Source organism: Tamandua tetradactyla, chromosome 17 (assembly GCF_023851605.1).
Source record: "Tamandua tetradactyla isolate mTamTet1 chromosome 17, mTamTet1.pri, whole genome shotgun sequence".
NCBI lineage: Eukaryota > Metazoa > Chordata > Mammalia > Pilosa > Myrmecophagidae > Tamandua > Tamandua tetradactyla.
Genome location: NC_135343.1, coordinates 13,373,387 through 13,395,751, shown reverse-complemented (window position 1 = coordinate 13,395,751; position 22,365 = coordinate 13,373,387). Strand labels below are relative to the sequence as shown.

Genomic DNA, 22,365 nt, shown 5'->3' with positions numbered 1-22,365 from the left:
CTTCCATTTCAGAGCAAAATGCATCGTGTTGTGATTATTTTTTTCCCTTTCCTCTGTCCCACACATGCTATGAGTGTCTACCAGATATCCCAGGTACCTGGCCCGGCATGTGGCACAAAGAAAGCACTCACTAGAATACCTGCACATGACTTGAGTGAGTGGTTGGATGGATGAGTTTGCCAGGTGGAGGAAGATGCAGGCTGCCTCCCACCCAACCCCACACCCAGCATGGTTGGAAGTTATGTTTCCTGATGAGTGTTTTCCTGTTTTATGAATCTCTGTCTGTCCCTAGAAGCCGATGTTCTTTTCTCCCGGTATCAGGGCACATCTGGTTGTTGGTACATGTTGCTTAGTTAGAAACTCTTAAAACAGCATGAAATTGTTAGCACGTTGCTCTTGCCTGCCAAGCTGTTCCTGAGACTCAGGCTTTGGTGGATTTGGTTTTCTGTTTGTTTTCTATTTTCATGCAGTTTAGAAATTGGTTTGTGACAACCTGGGAGGAAATAAGCCCGCCTTGAGCTCCACCAAGGAGGGGGCAAGTCTGGGATAAAGACTCGGGGGAGAGCAAAAGCAAATTCAGGGGTGGAGAGACTCTGGGATTCCTCCTTTTATTTTCTTTCCATGCATTTTGGATTGAAGTTCAGGCTGATTTGATGTGTAGGGAGAAGGGGTGCCCAAAGGAGGGAGGGTTGGGTGGAGGAGAGGCTGGTCTCTGTATGAATCCTTCCAGGAGAGCAGCAGGGACCGGTACAATATCTTTGGGTTCCAGAGTAGACAGATATCCTTTGTCCGACAAATGTCCATGGATGGGGGCTGTGAAGGAAGATGCTCCTTCCTCATGTATTTGCTTCTTCTGCTATCTGTGAGGGGGGGGGGCAGTGCCAGAAATCAACTTTCCCCACATGGCCCCAATATGCCATCTCCCTTCCCCACTCTCGGTAGCTCTTGTCTCTTGGCAGATTTCTTTTCTGGAAATAATCTCATATGGGGAAAATTCTAGGCTGGTCTATTTCACCTTGGGTGGCAATGCTAGCCTTGATGGGTGTGTAGACCCAGACGCCTCTGATTTTGAATGGTTGCACTGGGAAAGGGGAAAGGGAGCTCAGAGTGCTTCCCTTTGTCTTCTAACAGTGGAGATGGTACTCAGAAATGGTTCATTGGTCAAAATGTCAAAAACAGTACCCCCTCTCCCCCAATTCCTGTTAGTTGCTCTCTGCTCCATTTTTGATAGCTACTTTAAAATCGTTCTTTTCTAGCCTTTTCCACAATAGCGTGGCCTCCATTTCAACCCTTAATTTCTCCTCAGAGAATGATTCTGGACTGCACTGCTGTGTTGTGGGTCTTTAGTGAACACATCTGAGACTTCCCTTTTGGCCCCCGGCAGCCTGAATGAATCTCAGAACACAACCTCGAGGTCCCCAAGTCAGGGTACCCTACTTCCTTGTTGACCTTGAACACTGAGCGAATTGCTCCCCTAATCCTCTAAGTTCTCTGAGGGACCCCATGGTTATTTGGTGTCCATAAGGTATCATATACTGACACATGGCTTCAATGTAATGGCTTCTCCAAGCCAAATAGGCAGCAAGTGACATAGTGACAAAGCAATTAAACGAATGTCTATCTGAAGTGAAACCTTTCCTCATGTCACTACACTAGAGGTTCAGAAATTCAGCAAGGAATAGAGTATTTCAGTTTTGTCTTCATCACTCAGCTTCCATCCCAGTACTTCTACTCTCACTTTCATGCTTCTCCTACCCAAACTCTAAGCCTGCAGGAATGCCTTTGCTCTATAGAACAATTCCCTTTTTTTTCATACCCCTTAGTTTTCTCTTTTGGCTTAAAACAATGAACATATATTACCTCGCAATTCTTGGGGTTTAGAAATACAGGTGAGGCTTAGCTGATGATTCTGCTTGGTTTCTCCCAAAGCCACAGTCATGCCCTCTGGAGTTATAGTCAACTCAGGGGTCGACTGGGAAGGAGATCCAGTTCCAAGCTCATCAGGTCTTACTGATTCATTCAGGTCTCACTGGCTCTTGCTGTGTTGGCCTCTCCAAAAGACAGTTCATAATGTGGCATGTAGCTTGACAACATGGAAGCTAGTTGCACTGAGAACAAATGACAGAGCAGGTACCTAAGATAGAAGCTAGAGTGCCTTTATAACTTAATTGTGGAAATGATTTCCCATCATTCTTCTCTTATCCTATTGTCAGAAGTAAACATCTAGGCCCAGCCCACACCCAAGAGGAAATAATTACACAAGGGTGTAAATACCAGGAGGTAGGGGCCATTGGGAGCCTTCTTAGAAACTGCCTACCACAGATATGCTCTGTGTAAACACCTGTTTATGTCATCTCACTTTTTTCATATTTTCTTTTGCTTTTAACTGGTTTATAAGAACTACTCTATAAACAAGCCCTTTGTCATTTGTTTGTGTGCGTATATCTTCTCACATGTAATCAGTATTTCTTTATGATTTATGCTTTTGATGTTAATACAGTCTTTTCAGCCCCAATGACATGGGATATTTTCCTTATTTATCTCTCAAAAATACTACTGTCTTAAAATTTATCTTTCACAAGATCCACAATCATTCTGGAATGTATTTTTTATGTATGAGATCAAATAGAGACCATGTCAAATATATATACATATATGTTTGGGTTGTTTTTCTTCTGCCTGAAAAAAAAACACAACAACTTTTGAGTAATTTCTTAGTGCAGGGGTTCTGGTCACAAATTGTGACCATTTTCTATTTTTTTCTTCAATTTCAGCATCATTCTTAAAATACATTTTCACTTGGAATAGAATACTAGGTTTGTAAGCATTTCCTTTCAGGTTTGCTGAAGCCATGCCATTGTTTCTTGACCTCTAATTTTTTTTTTTTTTGAAACATCAGCTGTCCTTTGACAACAATCTGTCTTCTTTCTCTGAATACTTTTAAGGTTGTCATAATCTTTTGGTTTTAGTGGTATTAAGATGTGATTATATGTGGTTTTCTTTGTTTATCTTACTCGTGGTTCACAGTACTTCTTCTATTTTGACTCACGTCTTTGTAAATTTGAGAAATCCTTAGCTATTATATCTTCAAATATTGCCTCTTCACTATTCTCTCTCTCGTTCATGCTAGGATTCTACTACAAAAGCTCTTCTTGCACTGACTGTCTTTACTCTTCTAGTTTATATTTTACATTTTATTTTCTTCTTTTCAGGCTTCATATTTGTTGGATTTTCTTTTGCTTCTAGAAGGATACTAGGTGTATTTGTAATCCCATATCAACTTGATCTAATAAGGAATTTCAAAACTAGCTCTCAGTCCCTATGAGGGTCAGTCTATTTTAGGTAAATCTTATTTATGGTGTGTCCTTCTTGTTCTCAATCTGTTTTAGTTTGTCAATGCTGCAGGGATGCAATACACCAGAGATGGACTGGCTTTTATAAAGGGGATTTATTTAGTTACAAATGTACTGTTCTTCTGAGGAAAGGCAGCTAGCTTTCTTCTGGCTTCCTGTCACATGGGAAGACACACAGCACATCTGCTGGCCTTCCTCCTGGGTTCAAAGGGTTTTCCCTGGGGTGATTTCTTTCTGTATCTCCAAACATCTGTGTCTGTGTTGGCTCTGAGCTGAGTTGTGCTGTGCTGTGCTGTGCTGAGCTCTCTTCTGACCTCCCTCTTTTAAGCCTTCAGCTATTTAAATTAAACGTCATTCATTGTGAAAGGCACTTCCCTTAGCTGACTGCAGATATTATCAGCCATGGATGAATTTCACATGCTGATGATTTAAGTCCACAGCAACAGAACAAGTGGGGTCCATCACCTGGCCAAGTTGACATTGAGCCTAACTACTACACAATCTAAAGACTATAGGGTGGCTAAGCCCTTCCCTGAAATGATGTGTTTTGGACTCCAAGCCTGCTCAGCTTTTCACCTTCTAAGCTTCTTGAATCAGCAGGTGCCCTCTTTTGGGAAAGTGGTTCTAAAGGCCCAGCCCTTTTTCCTTTCAGTTGTTCTCAGAGATCTTATGGTCTGGGAAGGCTCATGGCTGGTGTCTGCTGGTTCTTGTTCCCAGATCCATTGCTTCCAGCTTCTGATGCCAGTGGTTTCCTTTCTAAGTATCTGTGGGCCTTCACTTAGCTCCTCCAGGACACAACTCTGGGATCTGGCTTGCTTAGCATCTCACAGGAAGGGATATGGCAACATCAGCTGGGCTCTGCCTGTGTCTAGGTACCTTCTCTCTCTGTTGGCACTCCAAGCATCTCCAAACATCCATGTCTCTGTCCGCTCTGAAGCAACTGTTCTGTAAGCATCTGCATCTCACCTCTTAGTTTTAAATACATTAAAATAGGTTTTTAATTTTAAAATTCCAGGAATATAGAGAGATCTAAAAAGAGAACCTAATGAAAGAGGTTATGAATTTTAAGTTCTGAATGTTAGATAAGTTATATCCAGCCATATCTACAGGATCCTTGCCAGTGCAGCTTCTTATGAGTCCTTAGGAAATCTTCCCTCTCACCTCCTCCTCTGCCACTCTTTTTACCTGGGAAGGATTTAAGGCAAGAGTCCCTGTCACACCCACAATCTCAACTAGGCTTATTAACAAGGAGGTCCATGAATGGACTTCTGGAGTCTGTGAATTTCCAGAAGTTGAATGAAAAATGTAATGGATCATTCTATGTGCCTTTTTCTGGAGAGTGTGTTCACAAATTTAATCAGATTCACAGTGAAGTCCATAACCCCCCAAAATCTGAGAACCATTGGACAAGCTAGCATTAAGTTGTGCTGCTTCTGAGGAATGGATATATTTTCTCCTCTTGTAATTAGTTTTCTATACGTGACATACTAAACTATTTCTAATTTACTCCATTTTCATTTTACTGAAATTATTTCTACCTGAATCAATTCAATTTTGTGTAAATATTATAGGAAGCTTTGATTCATCAGTCACTTCCTTTTATTTCATTGTCAAATATTCTAGCCAGTTATTGTTTTTGTGATAGGAAGTTTTCTATAGTATCTATGATTCTTATCAACATAGTGAGAAAATTTCATGGGGTAGAAGGAATGTAGAGTGACAGGGAAAGGGAAAATATATTAAAGGTGGCTCTACCAATAATAAATTCAAGTGTCCTCAGGGGAGAAATGGCCCATAAAGATAGTGGGGTCAAATGATGAGGTGAAAACATCTTGTTTTAGTGCATCTCTATCTCTGTTAGGAGAAGATCTTGGAATAGAATACCCTTACAGAGTAAAATGTTAGAGAAGTGGGCACTGTCCTGTGGGATGTTGTGCCTTCCCATTTAATGGGAAAATGCAGAGAGCAAATTGGAAAGATCTGTATGGATAGTTTCTCCCTCTTCTTATCACTCAACTGAGGCCTAAGTGTGACTCATCATGAGGTCATCCTTGTCTGTTAGACCCTCTAGTTCTCCCTACATCACCCAGTGATTCAGAACACTTACTCTAATTGCAGTACCAGGGTGGCTCCTGGCTCGCTGGGACCCTCAGAGCATTATCCAACTTTAGAAACATCTGTGCCACTTAAACTCATATTCTCCATTTGTTTATTTGAATAAATATTGGGGGGATAATGTTGGTTAAAAAAAAAAAAAGAGAGAGAAAGACTTCCAGTCAATCACAATGTTAGTGTAAGATGCTCCAGGGTGCCATTTCTCCACAGAACCTTTGAACAACTAGAAAAAACTGGCAGAGCCAACTTCTTCAAAACTCCAGAAAATAGTTAAAGGATTGCAGTAACTTGGAAAGTGTGGAATCAAGAAAATGCATCTTGAAAAATGGTAGGAGAAGCTCAGAGCACCCTTGTGGTCCCTCCTTTGTTCTCTCCCTGGTGTGTTATGGGGCAAGTCTGAGCTTCCATTGTGGGTCTTTGGCCCCATTCCAAAGGAAAGAAAGTAGCTTCTGAGTGCATTCTAGGGTACCTGTATGTGGGTGCCAATCTATCAGGTGGCAGTCTGAAACACTGTACTAGGAAATTCCTTTCTGGCTTTTCCTCCAAGAACTTGCCCTGCAGGTAGAGGCAGCTTCAGATAGCAGAAGTAATATGAGAAATAAATAATTAAGTCAAAACAGTCTTGGGCAAAAAAAAAAAAAAGAAGTTACCGGTGGGGTGGAGAGAATTTCTCTATCCATAGTGGGGACTGTGTGTGAAGCAGTGAGGATATACTATCTTGATCCCTAGTGACTTCAAAGATTTTTACGTGAGAGTTAATATGTCTAACACTGTTTAAGTTAATGTGAGTCCTATCATCAATAAAATTTAATTGTAAATTTCTAAAAAACACAAAAAAGCAAACAGTCTTGGACAAAGGATTACCTGCTTTAAGTCATACTGGGGAGAGGGAGAGTAGACTGAGGGGAGCATTCAAATTCCTATAAATGGGGGAATTCGTAAGGCCATGAACAAGTGGAAACCCAGGACAAGACCTGGGCTCAGAAAAAAAGGAGAGGACCCTGCACTTCACATTTGACTCAGGCTGATCTTCTTGATAGGAGCATTAAACTCGGAAGGAGAGCACCAGCTAATGTAGAGTCAATTTGCAAAGATTGTAAAAGGTGTTTTTTTGCATTGGTTTGTTTGCTTTTGTTAGTTCCTGGTATTCAAGGAAACCTCTGACATATCAATAGTGGGATACAAAATTTAAGGAACAAATTGCTCAGTGGGTACATCCCTGATTTAATTTATTTAAAAATATTAAAATGAGCAGTGTGCATCAAGAGATTACAAGACAAACAAAGAAAAAATGAAAAAAAATGATGGCCCATCCAAAGTAACAAGGTAAAAATTGAGTAACCATCAGAGAAAAAGAATTTGGACATTCTGAACAAAGACTCTAAAAAAATTTTCTTTTCCGTGTTCAAGGAGATTAAGCAAAACACAGAAAAAGAACTAAAGGATATCAATCAGAAAAATGATGAGGGAACAATATGGAAGTCTCAATGAAGACATGGAAATTTCAAAAAGGAACCAAACAGAAATAATGAAACAAAAATTCCTTAGTGGGCTTTAACAACAGATTGGAGTTGGCAGAAGAAAGAGTCCATGAACTTGAAGACAAGACAACAGAAGTGATTCAGATAGAAACAGAAAGAAAAAAGTAACAAAGGTGAACAGCACCTAAGAAGCCTGTAGTACATCATTGAGCATGTCAAAATAAGCATTATGGGAGGCGCAGAAGGTGAAGAAAGAGGAAAAGTGGTGGAAGAAATGTTCAAAGAAACAATGGTAGATAACTTCTCAAATTTAAGGAAAGACATGAATATGCACATTCAAGAATCCTGAAGAATCCCGGTCAGGGTAAACAAGAAAAGAACTACACCCGGACACATGGTAGTCAACTGTCAAATGCCAAGAACAAGGATAGAGCTCTGAAGCTGCAAGAGAAAAGCAATGTGTTAGGTACAAGGGAGTCCCAATAAGATTAAGTGCTGATTTTTCATTGGAAACTGCAGAGGCAAGAGGGCAGTGGGATTAACTATTTAAAGTGCTAAGAGAAACAATTGCCATCCAAGAATTTTATATCCAGGGGGCTCTTTTAAAAATGGGGGAGAAATAAACTGTCACCACTAGATCTGCCATACAGATAATGCTTAAGGAACTACTTCAGATTGAAAGGAAAAGACACTAGGCAGTGAATCAAAGTGGTATAAGGAAATAAAGACTGCCAGTAAAGGTAACCATATGGGCAATTTATAAATGACAGTACTATTGCAATGCATTTTTGGGTATGTAACTCTGCTTTTTACTTCTTAGATGTTTTAAAATGCAAATGCATAAAATGCAGTGATAAATCAGTGGTCTTGGACATATGTAAAGATATAAGTTGTAGCAAGTACAAACAAAAAGGTAGGGTATAGGAACAGTGTATATGTATGCTATTGAAGTTAAGTTGGTATCAAATCAAATGTGATTTATATCAAGTTGGATATTAAATTTAAGCCCCATGGTAACGACAAAGAAAATATATGAAAAAATATGTTAAGAAGTGAGAAGGGGCACAGAATTGTACAATATAAACAATGAAATTGGCATTAATGGGAGAACTGAGAGACAAAAAAGATATAAGATTTGCAAAGGTCTAGCAGCAAAATGGTAAAATTAAGTCCTGTATTATCAATAGTTACTTTAAATGTTAATGGATTATGTGAGGCATGCAACTCGGTGAATGGAGCTTAAGGACTGTATGTTGAATGAAATGTCAGGAACAAAAAGACAAATATTATCATGCCTCACTCATATGGACTAACTATAATGTAAAAACTTGGTGAACTAAAGTCGCCAACAATCAGGTTGGAGCCTGTTGTGAAGGGTCCTAGATTGTAAGCTCTCACAGCAGTCACATATATTCAGGAGGTGTAACTGTTAATTCTAAATTCTGAGATATTGAGCTGTATGTATATAACATGGTTGTTCCCAGAAACTCCAGGTATTTATGCGACACCTGAGACTCAGAGTTAGAGCTCTGAAGCTATGAAAGTCAGCAGTACCCCATACAGAAACCATTTAAAAAGTTGAAAAAGCAGTCAGACATGGAGTAGAAATATGAATGAAGCTGATCTGGATAGGACTAAGGTGTATCAGAAGACTGGGTAAAGGATGATATCCATATTTTGAAAACTTCAACTTCTGTGTGAGACTAAACGGAGGGATGTTTATTGAGTGCAAAATTTATATTTTGGGTAGTGCATTTCCTAATTTAACTTGTATGGTCAGTTTAGTTGAATACCATAAGTACATGGAATCTTGAATAAGGAGTGATATTTTGTTGGTTTGTCCAGGTTAGTGTGCTGCCTTGATAAATCCCAGAGTAACTTGGGCAGTGAATAAACAAGCATTTGCAAATGGACAAAGGAGGAAATATTCAACTTCCCAATTTGGAAAATTTCTGATATTCTCGCCAGCAGCTGTGATAACCAAATCAATAGGCTGAGCCCTTGATCTTGGGGCTCGCTCTTATGGAAATTATATCAGCATAGGACAGGCTAAGCCTACTTAAAATAAGGCCTAAGAGTCCCCCCCCCAAACATCTTTTGTTGCTTAGATGTGGCTTCTCCCTAAGCCAACTCAGCAGGTGAACTCACTGCCTTCCCCCTACATGGGACATGACTCCCAGGGGTGTAAATTTCCTTGATAATGTGGGACATAAATCTCAGAATGAGCCAGGATCCAGCATCGAGGGATCGAGAAAGCCTTTTTGACCAAAAGGGGGAAGAGAGAAATGAAACAAAATAGTTTCAGTGGCTGAGAAATTTCAAACAGAGTTGAGGTTGTTATACATTATATAGATATCCCTTTCTACTTCATAGTGTATTAGAGTGGATGGAAGTACCTGAAACTGTTGAGCTCTGTTCCAGTAGCCTTGATTCTTGAAGATGATTGTATAAAGATAATAACGTTTACCATGTGACTGTGTGATTGTGAAAATCTTGCAGCTGATGCGACTTTTATCCAAGGTATGGACAGATGAGTAAAAAAATATGGATAAAAAATAAATTATATGGGGAAAAGAGTAAAATAAATTGGGTAGCTGGAAATACTAGTGGCCAATGAGAGGGAGGGGTCAGGTGTATGGTATGTACGAGTTTTTTCTTTTTTCTAGAGTGAGAAAATGTTTTAAATATGATCATAGTTATGAACACACAACTATGTGATGATATTGTGAACCACTGATTGTATACCATGTATGGAATGCATGTGTGTGAAGATTTCTCAATAAAAACATTAAAAAAATGTAGGTGGATTAAACTCTCCAGTAAAGAGGCACAGATTGACAGAATGGATAAAAAAACATGATCCAACTATATACTTTTTACAAGAGACTCATATTAAATTAAAAGACACAAAAAGGTTGAAAGTTAAAGACTGAAAAAAATATATACTGTGCAAACAGTAACCAAAAGAGAGCTGGGGTAGTTATATGATATCAGAAAAAATGGGCTTTAAGGCAAACTATTATGAGGAACAAAGAAGATCACTATAAACTGATAAAGGAGTCAATTCAAGCAGAAGATATGAGAGTAATAAATATATATGCATCTAAAAACACAGCCCCCAAATATATGAAGCAAATATTGACATATATAGAGCATTTTACCCAATAACAACAGAATACATATCTTTTTCTAGTGCACATGTATCATTCTCCAGGATAGATCATATGTTAGGCCACAAAACAAATCCCAATAAAATAAAAATTACTGAAAGCACATAATGTATCTTCCCCAAACACAATAAAATGAAGCCAGAAATCAATATCAGAGTGAGAACTGGAAAATTCACAAATATGTAGAAATTAAGCAACGCATTTTCAATAAACAGTAGGTCAAAGAAAAAATGACAAAGGAAATTAATAAATTTCTCGAAGCAATTAAAAATGAATGCACAACATACCAAAACTTACTGGATGCAGCAAAAGCACTGCTGAGAGGGAAATTCATATCTCTAAATGTTTACATTAAAAAGGAAGAAAGATATCAAATAAAAGATCTAGCCTCATAACTGGAGGCTCTAGAAAAAGAAGAACAAACTAAACCCAAAGTAAGTGGATGTAAAGAAATGAAGCTTAGCACAAAGATAAATGAGATAGAATATTTAAAAAATAGAGGAAATCAGTGAAACCAGAAATTAGTTCTTTGAAAAGAGCAGCAGCATTGACACACCTTTATTAGACTGATAAAAAAGTGAAAGGATTCAAATAGCTAAAATCAGATATGAAGGGTTGAGGTGGGGGATTGGCATTACTATAGTCCCCATAGAAATAAAAAGGATTACAGGGATACTATGAACAACTGTATGCCAACAAACTGGAGAACTTAGAAAATAGACCATTCCTAGAAACACAGAAACTACTTACACTCTGACTTGAAGAAATAAAAGATCTCAACAAACCAGTGAAAAGTAAAGAGGTTGAATTAATAATCAAAACTCTCCCAGTCGTCCAGGGAGATGGTGGAGTAGGGTAGGATGGTTTCTCCTGCTCCCGTGGGGCAAAAAGAGAGGGGACAGATAAAATGACCAGGACTGCAGGCCCAGGGGGTGAGTGATTAAAGAGGGTCTTCAGCATTTGGTGGGGAGGTCCTGGTAGAGAGAGGCGGAGGGATCAGGTCAAGGAGAACACGGTGTATCTGTGGAGTTGTGGCCCCACTGGGGTGGGGGGTGGCATGGGGGAGAGTGTGGCTCCAAGGGAGAAATGTCACAAAATAAGGTATCAGTGGCTAATAGAGTTCAAAGAGAGTCAAGAAGCTATTCTGGAGGCTCCTCTTATGCAAGCTCCAACTGGATATTGCTAATTGCCACAGTTTGCCAAACCCAACCAATATCATTTCTGTTAACCCTAGAGAACACCCAGGGCTGTATCTGAGATTCTACAAAAGCTTCGTGCACTAAGTTTACTTTCCAGAAACCTATAATCTCCAGAAGACTCCTAGGCCAGATAAGTCCTGAGACTCAGAGGGGCCAGCCTTTCCAAGAAGATCCCCCTATTCTCTATTGTTGACACCCCTTTTCAACATGAAAAAGTTAGAATGGGCATAGCCCAAATGTCTCTAAAAATTGGCAAAAGGATCAAAGGAGAAGGAGGAGTTATACCAGAGAAGATAGGATTAACAAATGAGTGTGACGCTGAATCGTTATATTGATATTTCTTTTAGTCTCCAAAGTCTTTCAGTAGCTAGAAGGGAAAACCTGAAGTTGTGGAACTTTAACCCATACCAAACTTTGAAATCTGATCTATAACTTGTTAAAATGTACTTCAAAATTTATTGCTCTTTTGTATATATGTTATATTTCACAATAAAAAAATGTTAAAAAAAGATTCCATCTATTTCTGCTCTAATCTTTGTTATTTCTTTCCTTTTGCTTTTCCTTTTTTAAATGAAATAAAAAAAGATTCTACTTTAAGTAAAAAAAAATTAATCACAAAACTACAGAAATCAAAATAGCATGGTATTGGCACAGGACAGACATACAGACCAATGGAATAAAATTGAGAGTTGAGAGATAAACCCTCACACATATGGCCAATTGATTTTTCACAAGGTGTCAAATCTACTCAGTGGGAAAAAATGTCTCTTCCAGAGAAAGGGCTGGGAAAATTGGATATACAGAAGTATGCAAGTGGACTTTTACCCCACATCATATGCAAAAAGTAATTCAAAATGTATCAAACACCTAAATGTAAGACGAACTGAAAAATTGCCAGCAGAAAAAACAGAGAAACATCTTAAGGACCTCGTGTTAGGCAAAGTTTTCTTAGACTTTACACCAAAAGCATGAGCAACGGAAGAAAAAATAGATAAATGGGACTTCATCAAAATTAAAAATTTTTGTGATCAAAGGACTTCATCATAAAAGTGAAAAGACAACCTATAGAATGGGAGAAAATATTTACAAACTACCTATCTGATAATGGCTCAATATCCAGAATATAAAGGAATCTTGTAACTCAATAACAAAAAGGTAACTCGACCATTCAGGGCAAAAGACCTGACTAGACATTTCTCCAACAAAGATACACAAATGGCCAAAAAGCCCATGAAAATATGCTGAACACCACTAGCCATTGGGAAATGAAAATAAAAACCACCGTGAGATATCATTTCACACTTACTAGAATGACTACTATAAAAAAATCAGATAATAAGTGTTGGAAAGGATGTGGAGAAATAGGAACACTGGTTCATTTTTGGTGGAAATGTAAAACGGCACACCTGCTGTGGAAAAAGAGTTTGGTGGTACCTCAGAAAGTTAGGTATTACCATATAACCCTGCAATGCTACTTTTAAGTTTATAACCAAAAGAATTGAAAGCCGGGACTCAGATATTTGCACACTGGTGTTCATAGTAACATCACTCACAATTGTTAAGAGATGGAAGCAACCCAAGTGTCCATTGACAGATGAATTGGTACCCAAAATGTGGTATGTGCATTTTATTATTCAGCCATAAAAAGGAATGAAGTTCTGATACATGCAACAACACAGATGAACCTTGAAGACATCATGTTGCGTGAAATAAGCCAGATGCAAAAGGAAAAACACTGTATGATCTTTCTAATATGAGATAATTAGAATAAATCAATTCACAGAGGTAGAAAAGAGAATCAGGTCACCAGGGGCTGAGTTGGTGGTAAGGAATGCAGAGTTAATGCTTAATTGATACAGAGTTTCTATATGGGGTGATGAAACAATTTTGGTTGTGGGTGGTAGCGATGGTAGCACAACATTGTGACTGTAATTAATACTATCCAATTATACATTTGAGTATGTTTAAAAGGGGGAAATTTTAGGTTTTATGTATATTCCTAGGATAAAAATAAATTTAAAAACCACTGGACTCACCGAAACAGCAAACCCTACTATAAACTATGGATTATATTTACTAGTACAGTTATAATTACATTTTTCATTAATTGTAACAAAGGTACCACAGTAATACAAAGTAGTAATAACAGGGAAAACTGGTTATGTGAGTGGTGGTAAGTGAAAACTATTTTCTGTAAACCTACAACTTTCTAAAACAGAGAGAGGGAGATAGAGAGAGAGAGGGAGGGAGGGAGAGAGGAAGAGAAGACGAAAGAGTGTGGTTCAGTGAAAAGAACATGAGATTTGGAGTTAGTCAACCCTGCTCAAATCCAAACTGTCACAGAAAAGCCATGTGACCTTTGCCTAAGTGCATATTTAAACCACTGGGATTAGGGAAGGGATTCTTTCTCTCTTCATTCTTCCCTGAGGCCAGGACACCTCCAAGGATGTTTTCTGGGTCACTGAGTTAGGGATAGGCTTCCCTCTCCATTTCCCATCCTTTCTATAAGCTTCTTTCTCATCCCACATAGCAGCTGTTCTTGTGGCAAGAGGGGGCATTGTCTTAACATAGGCATTTAACTTGACTGCACTGGGTTTGTACTTGGTCTAGCCCAGCTCACCAAGATAAGAGGTTTGGGGCATAAGCCAGCTTGTAATAAAGATTTTGTATACCCAGCTGCGGTGGTTTTTAGAAAACATCTTTATAAAACAGGTGATATTTGACCTTTGCTCCTTTCTGTATTCTGGTAAAGCAGATGTGATAGCTGGACCCTAGCAGCCATAATGGAACATGAGGATGAGGGATACACTTTAAGCATTACAGAGTGATAAGAGCATCCAGAGGATTGAGGAAAAGTCAGCTAGTCCTGGACTTTCAGCATTCTTTTAATTGAGAAGAAAATAAACCTCTATTTTGTTTAATCCATGGTTTTTGGGGGCTTTTTTGCTACATAGAACCTAACCCTAACTAATATATATAGTGTTCACATATTTGGGATCTGGAGTCAGATTACCTGAGTTCAAATCCTGCCTCCACCATTTCATAGACTCAACTTTGGGCAAATCTCTTAACCTCTATAAGCCTCTAGTTCTCTTGGCTGTGAAATGGGAATCATTATTTTACTTACATGGATTTCTTGTGTGTATTATCTTGGGGCTCTCAGGGTGAGCATATCTTTGTGAACATCAGCGACTATGATTAGGACCCCACACAAAATCTGTGGCCTGTTCTGCTCATGCCCAGTCACCACATAAATGTTACATTTTGTAACATTAAATAACCATATTAGCATGCTAGTAATGCACAGAAGCGCTGCGGGAAAAGCAAAACAATAGCAACAGTTGTTTTTTCCAGAGAGATTTATGGGTTTTTTGGAGGGGGGAGTATGGAACCCTTTATGTGGAGCACAAATAAGCTATCTTTGGTCCTAGCACTCCTCAGAGCACTGTCCAGGAAACCTAGCCATAAAAGAAGTAAATCAATCATGCAGGAGAAGCACTAATATTTTTGGTGCTAAATTCAGACAGCAATTACCCCTGAGGTTGCTTGATAAAGAGAATACTCTGTGGTGTCATGAACAATGTCTACAACAACTTCCTTACCCCGAATATAATGATGCTTTGTGTGGGACTGTTTCTTGTAATGACATTTCAAAAGTGCTGATGGCATCACACCAGAAACAGTTCAGCAGAAGGAATTCTGCTGGGACCCATAGGACACACTCCAGGTATCTGCATTCCACCAGCTCTGGCAGGATCCAGGGATTGATGTTAGAAAAATCTGGAAGGGTGAATGCGCTGCTTATTCTTCAAGCAATCCTCTCTGAATAGTGCTTTTTCTCAGCGGGGTTTAAAAAGAAATACCCAGTGGTAAGGCGTTCTCATTGTACTTCCTAGATGTACCCGAAGGGCAGATTTCTTTGTTGCCTGTTGGGTACCGGTCCAGGTTTTTTAACTGGCTATCAAGCTGGAGTGAGGTTGACATCCCTTTGGGAAGCTGAGGACGTGCCCTTCCATCACTGCCTACCAGAAATACCAGGAGTCTCTCCTGAAATTGCCTTGAGTCCATTCCAGTGCATAAATGAAAGAACAAATGAGGTCTCCAAAGCCTCCCTCATTTAACGTGGCTGAAGTAGTGCCCATGGCTAAATATGTTTAAAATTGGTATAACCAGACCCTTGCCACAGCCAAATAAAATCTTGGCAAAGCACCCTAGAATGCCTAGCTTTGGGCAATGCTACTGTCAGGACCCCGTCCAAGACAAACTCTACGTTAGTGCCAAACTAAACGAAGGAACTTGTACAGTTTTGTTATTTATAAGTCAGTTAAAATGTGGAATGCTTATCAGAGATAACATATTTAGTTTTAGGACAGCCGATCCGTGGGCTTCCTTTCTGGAAATAATTGGCTGACATGGCAAATTTCTTTTCAAGTCACTTCTAGCTTGTGATAACAAAACGCCGTCTTCTCTGTATATAAGAATGTCTGTCTTTTTGTTCTACATGGGGGCAGGTAAGGTTGGGGCTGGCATCCGGGATACCCAAAAGATCACACGGGAACAGGCTAGAGAGAAAAGATCGCAGAACACATCTCTATAATTCTTGCCTGGACACTGTTCACAGTCAGAAGTCTAATCCCTCTTGGATGGCCGATCCTATCTTTCAGAGCTGGTTCTGGACAGGCATCAAGAGTCCACGTTCTAAGTGGCAGCGTCAGCCAGGATCCATTCCATACCGGCAACAGCTGCATATAATCTAATATGCTCTTGGGGGTGAGTGTAACAGCGGTCTGGGGGGGGGGGGCGGGGGGGGAATCGCTGAGTCTAAGGCTCACACACTCCCTGACGTGTAAGAATTTGATATTTTTTTTCTGAGGCACTGATCTGATTTGCCCACAGTGCAAACTTGGAGTGGGGAATAAACCCAGCATTTGCATTTCATATTCTCTCATGGAGGTGAAAAGGATCTTTTATGTTTCTGTGCTCGTACATGAGAACACCCCCCCCCCCAAAAAAAACAAAAAACAAAAAAACAAAAACAACACCTGGTACTAGTGAAAGAATTAAAGAAGTTTAAGAAAAGAGACATTTCAGATACGTGAAATATCACACACACACACACACACACACACACACACACACGGCAATTTACTATATGATAAATGTGGCATTCCAATAAGAAAGGGAAACGATAGATTATCCAATAAGTGACGTGGGGACCATTGAAAATTTACAAAAAAATTTGGCTCATTTTATTTTTCATATATAAAAATTCATTCCAGATGGGTAAAGAGCTAAACTTAAAAAATTCTTCAAAATATCTGAAGAAAATATAGATGAATATTTTACTAACCTTTGAAGTAGCCAGTCAGAAATACTAGAAGCTGCAAAGGAAAAGTGTGTTATATTTGACTACATAAAAATAAGAAAAAACTTCTGTTAAAAAAAGACACCATAATCAGAATTAAGAGACAAATGACAGCCTCAGAGAAAGTATCTTTAAGATATATGACAAATAAAGCGTTAATAGCCCCCAAGTAGAGAGAATTTCTATAAACCAACAATTCAAGGACAAAACAACTGACAGAAAAATTGACACAGAACAGAAACAGACAATTCATAGTAGAAGCAAAAAAAGGCCAGCAAACTTAGCTAGCAATAAGGGAACTAAAAGTTAACAATGAGATGTTTTTCTAGCATCAGATTGATAAAAACTGAGGAAGGTTTAAAATATTCCGGGTGGGTAGGGTTGGGGAAATTCTTGGGGGAGTGTAAACTGATCCTGCCTGGAGAAGGGCAGTGCAGCACAGGCTATCAAAATTTCAATGCACAAATCATTTAACCCAGGTATTAACATCAAAACGTTTGTCTTAGAGAAGCGCTTGCCCATGTGGAAGGATGCAGTTTGCAACATTATATGAGGGAAATTTTAGTAACACCTGAAATAGCCATCAATGCAGGGTAGCTTTAAACAAGCATGACTCATCTGCTATGGAATATGATACAGCACCCAAAAGAATGAGGAAGGTGCTGGCATAGATTGGTCTGCAGCCCATAAGAGAAAGTGCCAGTTGCAGCCCCACATGTGCAGCCTGATACCTATAATTCGGGTGCACAGTGGCATGGATACAGAGACGACAGTGTGGGAGAAACCTGTCACACCAACGGCGTGTATGCTGTCTCTTGGCAGGGGAATGCGAGGTGCTGGGGAGGAGGTTGGTAAAGCGGACTTCCACTTTTTCCTCTACCACTTCTATGTTGTTTAACTTTGCATGCACACATACGTGCCCACTGACACACACAGATGTGTTCACATATTCTGTGTGGTTTAACTTACACACACAAACGTGCAAGAATGTGTTCATGTATTGCATCTGTTGTTCAACTTAATTCACACAAATACCCATGAATGTGTTCGTGTGTCCTTTGCATGTTGAAAAAGCAAATAAAGAAAATCACACACCCACAGAACGAGCAGTGGGATTCTGCAGTGGCTTGGATCTATCTAATGTGAGTGATTCTGTCATCTGTGCTATACATTCACTCATTCATTCACTTAATAAATATATTTTGAGTGCCTCCTCTGTGCCAGCCACAGAAACTAGAGAAAGACTATGGAATCTATTCCCATACTATTTCAGCGAGTACTCTGATGGATAATATATTTCATAGGATGTTAAAAATAAAATATTGACAGAGGCACAAAGGTATAATAAGCATACAATTTCAAAGTTGCAGAATACACAATGGAAATTTAACTCTTGACGTCACTGTATCCATCCTGAGAATATAAAATGGTTAAGGCAGTGGAGAGGGGAAATGGATCAGGGAAAGAGATTTCTCTGGAGGGAACTACTGCAGTGCTGTGATTCCCTCCCCAGGGGCAGTGAGGGTGGGATGGGGGGTAAAAGACAACAGGGGCAACTGGAGAATTCACTCACTCCCTCTGTTCCCACAGCAGCCTTCCAGTCTCAAGCACAGTGGAGTGGGGAGAGAGGAAAGCATACTCTTAAATCAAGTTTGAAAGTTTAATTATTATATAGAAATGGGCATTCCAATTACCAACTTGGGGCTGGGCTTGTCACTAAAAGTGATTTAGACTGTCAGCCTCCCAAGACTAAACCCATAAGTCACTGACCGGCCCAAATTCTAATCCAGTGGTAGAGGAAGTCTACCCACATGGAATCAGGTTTAAAGGGATACTGGAAGATGAAAATGAAATTGTGCTTTGATTACATCATAAGTCATGCGTGGTTAATACACAGGTTACGTATAATTGCTCATCGAGCAAGAAGTAAAACTGTAGAGTCAGTGGAAAAGGAAGGTGATGTGTGGTGCCAGGCTCTGCACAGGATTCCTATGGCTTTTCATGGAAACGTGATCCTTTAGCAAGCCAGGAGTCTATAATGGTTTAGCCCTATTTGTGAATTTGGAGATTCCCCAAGACCCTCCATGTATCTTTTGCAGATGCCAAAGATCTGCTATGGTATATTTTGGAAGGTTTTCCATTAAAAACATCCAATTAAAATTAAGCTTTGGCACCTAAAGTCTTAGCCTTCATTTATGCAGAAAATGAAGCTGTCTGGTTGGAATTTACTGCTAAGGTATTTTGAGGTTCTGTGAAACCACCACAGTCCCTGGAGATGCATGAAAGCCTCTGGAAGGTATGGAGAATGCATATAGAAGACCTGCTAGCCCTGCCAGAAGAGGAGAAGCCTCTCCCAGCAATCCCCTTCACGATTCAGCTCGAATGTCACCTCTGTGATGCCTTCCCCATTCCTCAGACTGGGTCCGTTGCTTCTTTCTCTGTTTTCCAGGGGAGTCTTCTATACAAAGCATTGGCATTGCTTGGCACATATTAAATTGCTTATTTGCCTCATCCACAAGATCCTCAGCTTCCTAAAGGTAAGAGGTACTGTAGTTCTTTGAAAAAACATCATTACGTTTCTGAAATTGGGATAGCATTGATGGTATGCCACAGTGTAATTGCAATATGTTTTCTTAGTGGTACATAAAATAATGGTATGTCTCACAAATGATGGTGACAGAGCCAGTGAAATATAGTATATTGAATTCACCTTTGCATCCCTAAACAGCCAGAACATGGCTGTGCTCACAGTTCTTACAGCAGCAGGGGTTACCCTAAGTAGAACACCCCCGTCCGCACTGCACAAACCTTACAGCCCCAGGAGTCTGCTAAGTATTTCTTTGCTCTTCACTGCCAGAGTTATTCAGATCAGTGTCTCCTGCTGGCACAACCTACCACCACAAAATACACGAAGCGAGCAGATTTGGTGGTAGTGGGTTGTGCCAGCAGGCAGCGGTCACAACTCAATCCTCCAGCAGCACAATGGCTCACAGAAGAAGTTAATTTCTTGCAAATACTAGCTGTCCAGCTAATGCTTTTGTGGAGGTGGTGGCCTTCTCTGGGATATTTCAGGGACACAGACTCCCTCCCCACCGGGGCATGATTAGCCATCAGGATCTCCCATCGCCCTTTGCATAAAGGCAGAAGAGTAAAGAGACTGTGCAGAAGGCAGGTCCGCTTTTAAAGAAATGTCTAAACTGTTTGTTAAGGCCTCTAGATACATTTCTTCCTAGACACACCCACAGTGTGCTGGCCTTGGGCATGAAGGCCCCAGAAGTGGCGCAGCCCTCTGGGGCCCAAATCTGCCGTCACTCGGATCTTCATGGAGCTTGTCGTCCAGACCGTTGGCCAGGACCTGGCTGTATTTTCCATCCTTGACATCCTTCTGTCTGTTTAAGAACCAGTCTGGGATCTTGTACTGGCATGGATTCTGCATAATGGTGATTACATGTTCCACCCATCCTCAGCAAGCTCTCCTGTCCTCTTGGTGAGGTCAACATCTGGTTTCCTCAACACTGCATGAGCTCCCCTCCATCCCAGCCTGAATGGCAGTGATGGCAAAGGCTATTTTCTGGCGCCTATCGATGGTGTTGAGTAAAATGTGCTGGAACTTCTAGGGCATCACTGGAGACAGGGCTGCAGCAGCCCACCCGTGGTCTGTAGGCCTCCGTGGAAGGGCAGGTCCACTTTTAAAGCCTTGGTCTGGAAATGACTAATCTCACTTCTCACATTCTGGTGGCCAGAATTAGTTATGTTCCATACCAGGTGCCAGAGGGTTGGAGTAGGGGCATGGAGAAGGCCCGGCTGGGAAATGCCATCCTTGGTTGGGCATCCATTCCCCAGAAACAATCCTATATGATAGGAATGGTAGCATACATTTTGGTGGGCAGCGAGTTCTCTCTCTGCTGTGGAGAACTGCTGGATTGTTACCTACATCAGGTAGTGTTTTAGGTTGGACTGTGTGCCCCAGAGACATCTGCTCGGATCCTAACCCCTGGCCCAGTGAACGTGACCTTGTGTGGAAATAGGGTCTTTGAAGATGTAATTAGTTAAACTAAGGCCAAAATGGATCATGGTGGGCTCTGGTTCAATGTGAATGGTGTCCCTATGAGAAGAGGGACATCTGGACACAGAGACAGACAGACGGACACAGAGTGTACATAGCCATGGGAAGACAGAGGCAGAGATTTGAATTATGTTGCCAAAAGCCAAGGATAGCCAGTGATCACCAGAAACTAGAAAAAGGCAAGGAGGCGTCTCCTCCAGAGCCTTCAAGAGAGCTCCTGGCCCTGGTGGTAGCTTGGTTTCAAATTTCTAGGTGCCAGAACTGTGAAACAATACATTTCTGTTGTTTTAAGCCCCCTGGTTTGTGGTACTTTGTTACAGCAGCCCTAGGAAACTAAGACAGGGTTGTCTGTGTCTTACTGTGAATTTAATTTTGACTTCTGATTCCAACTACACTAGTTAATCATTTCTTGGTTGCAAGAGGCAGAAACCTGACTCTGACTAGTTTTAGAAAAGATGAATACATTCTGATTAGGTGTGATTGGACCTACATGCTCAAATAATGTCTATCATCTTTCTTTCTCTTTCTCTCTCTCTCTCTTTTATTTCTTTTCCCTTTTTTCACTATGCTGGTCTTAATTGGCAGGCAAGATCTCTGCCATGGTTGCAATGAGAAAAATGCTTGGGCAGCTCTAGGCTTACTAAGTCCTTTCAGCCCAGGATCTCAGAAGGAAAGAGAAAGGTCTTTCTCACAGATTCACATCAGCTCCGCGTTTCTCCCCACAAATGACTGCACTTAGCCTTTAACAATTCACTTGACCACCCTTGGGCCAATGGATGTGTCTAGGGGGAATGGGATGTTCTGTATGGAGAGCTCTACAGCCCTCTCCGCCCCCACCCCCCGAAGAATCTCATGGAATGAATGGGGAAGGTGCAGTTCCTAATAAGAAGGAATGAAGAACAGACAAAAAAGTGAAAACTGTAAGTAAAAGCTCATCATGTGTCCTACTGTGTAGCCACTTGAACTTGATGCCTTCCCAAATATCCTAGATCCTTCATGATTCCATGCTGCATCCTCTTTCATGAATGACCTCTTCCCTGCTTCTCCCCTACTCACCCATCAAGACCAGCTCCAGGAAGATTTTCTTGACACCCTATCCCCCCTCCAGCCAGCCTGGTTACAGCCACTGATCAGAACTTGGATCCAAACTGTCTGAGCTTGGAGGCTGCTTCTGAGGCCCAAACAATAGTGGGCTGTGTGGTTCGGCCACACTGGCCGCAGCGGATTCTGCAATCCTGTTGGTCTTGGAGCAGCCTGCATTGTGTTGTTGTCATCTGAACCCACGGAGGTGTAAAATGCCATCTTGCCCAAAACAAACACCAGTGCCAGAGAAGTCCTCATTCCATCAAACAGGGACTGAGCGGGGAAGAAGTTTGCCAAGAGTTGGCTGCCCACAAAGCTCCAATTAGCCCCCAAATTATCTCCTGCATCACGTGTACAAGGATTTCTAACCAAAATTTGCTGGAAAATGGATTCTCAATGCTTCTGTCTATTTACCTAATACTTAACCCAAGGATAACAACACACATACAAATTTAAAATAAAACACATGTTGGTTTTTTTTTTAAATAAAAATTTGAAACAGATGGTCTCTTTTAAGACAAATATTTATTCCC

The 22,365-nt window shown here is 40.5% G+C and overlaps 1 long non-coding RNA gene across 2 annotated transcripts in view; it reads left to right on the top strand.

Annotated features, from left to right (window-relative positions):
• Positions 1–21,491, top strand: part of LOC143660736 (uncharacterized) — a 60,682-nt gene extending 39,191 nt beyond the window's left edge. For both annotated transcript variants that reach the window (XR_013164218.1, XR_013164219.1), the window contains 3 exons: positions 15,983–16,088; positions 19,133–19,220; positions 21,335–21,491. This is a non-coding gene — a long non-coding RNA (uncharacterized LOC143660736). The remainder of the gene's footprint in view (positions 1–15,982; positions 16,089–19,132; positions 19,221–21,334) is intronic.
• The last annotated feature ends 874 nt before the right edge of the window (positions 21,492–22,365 follow it).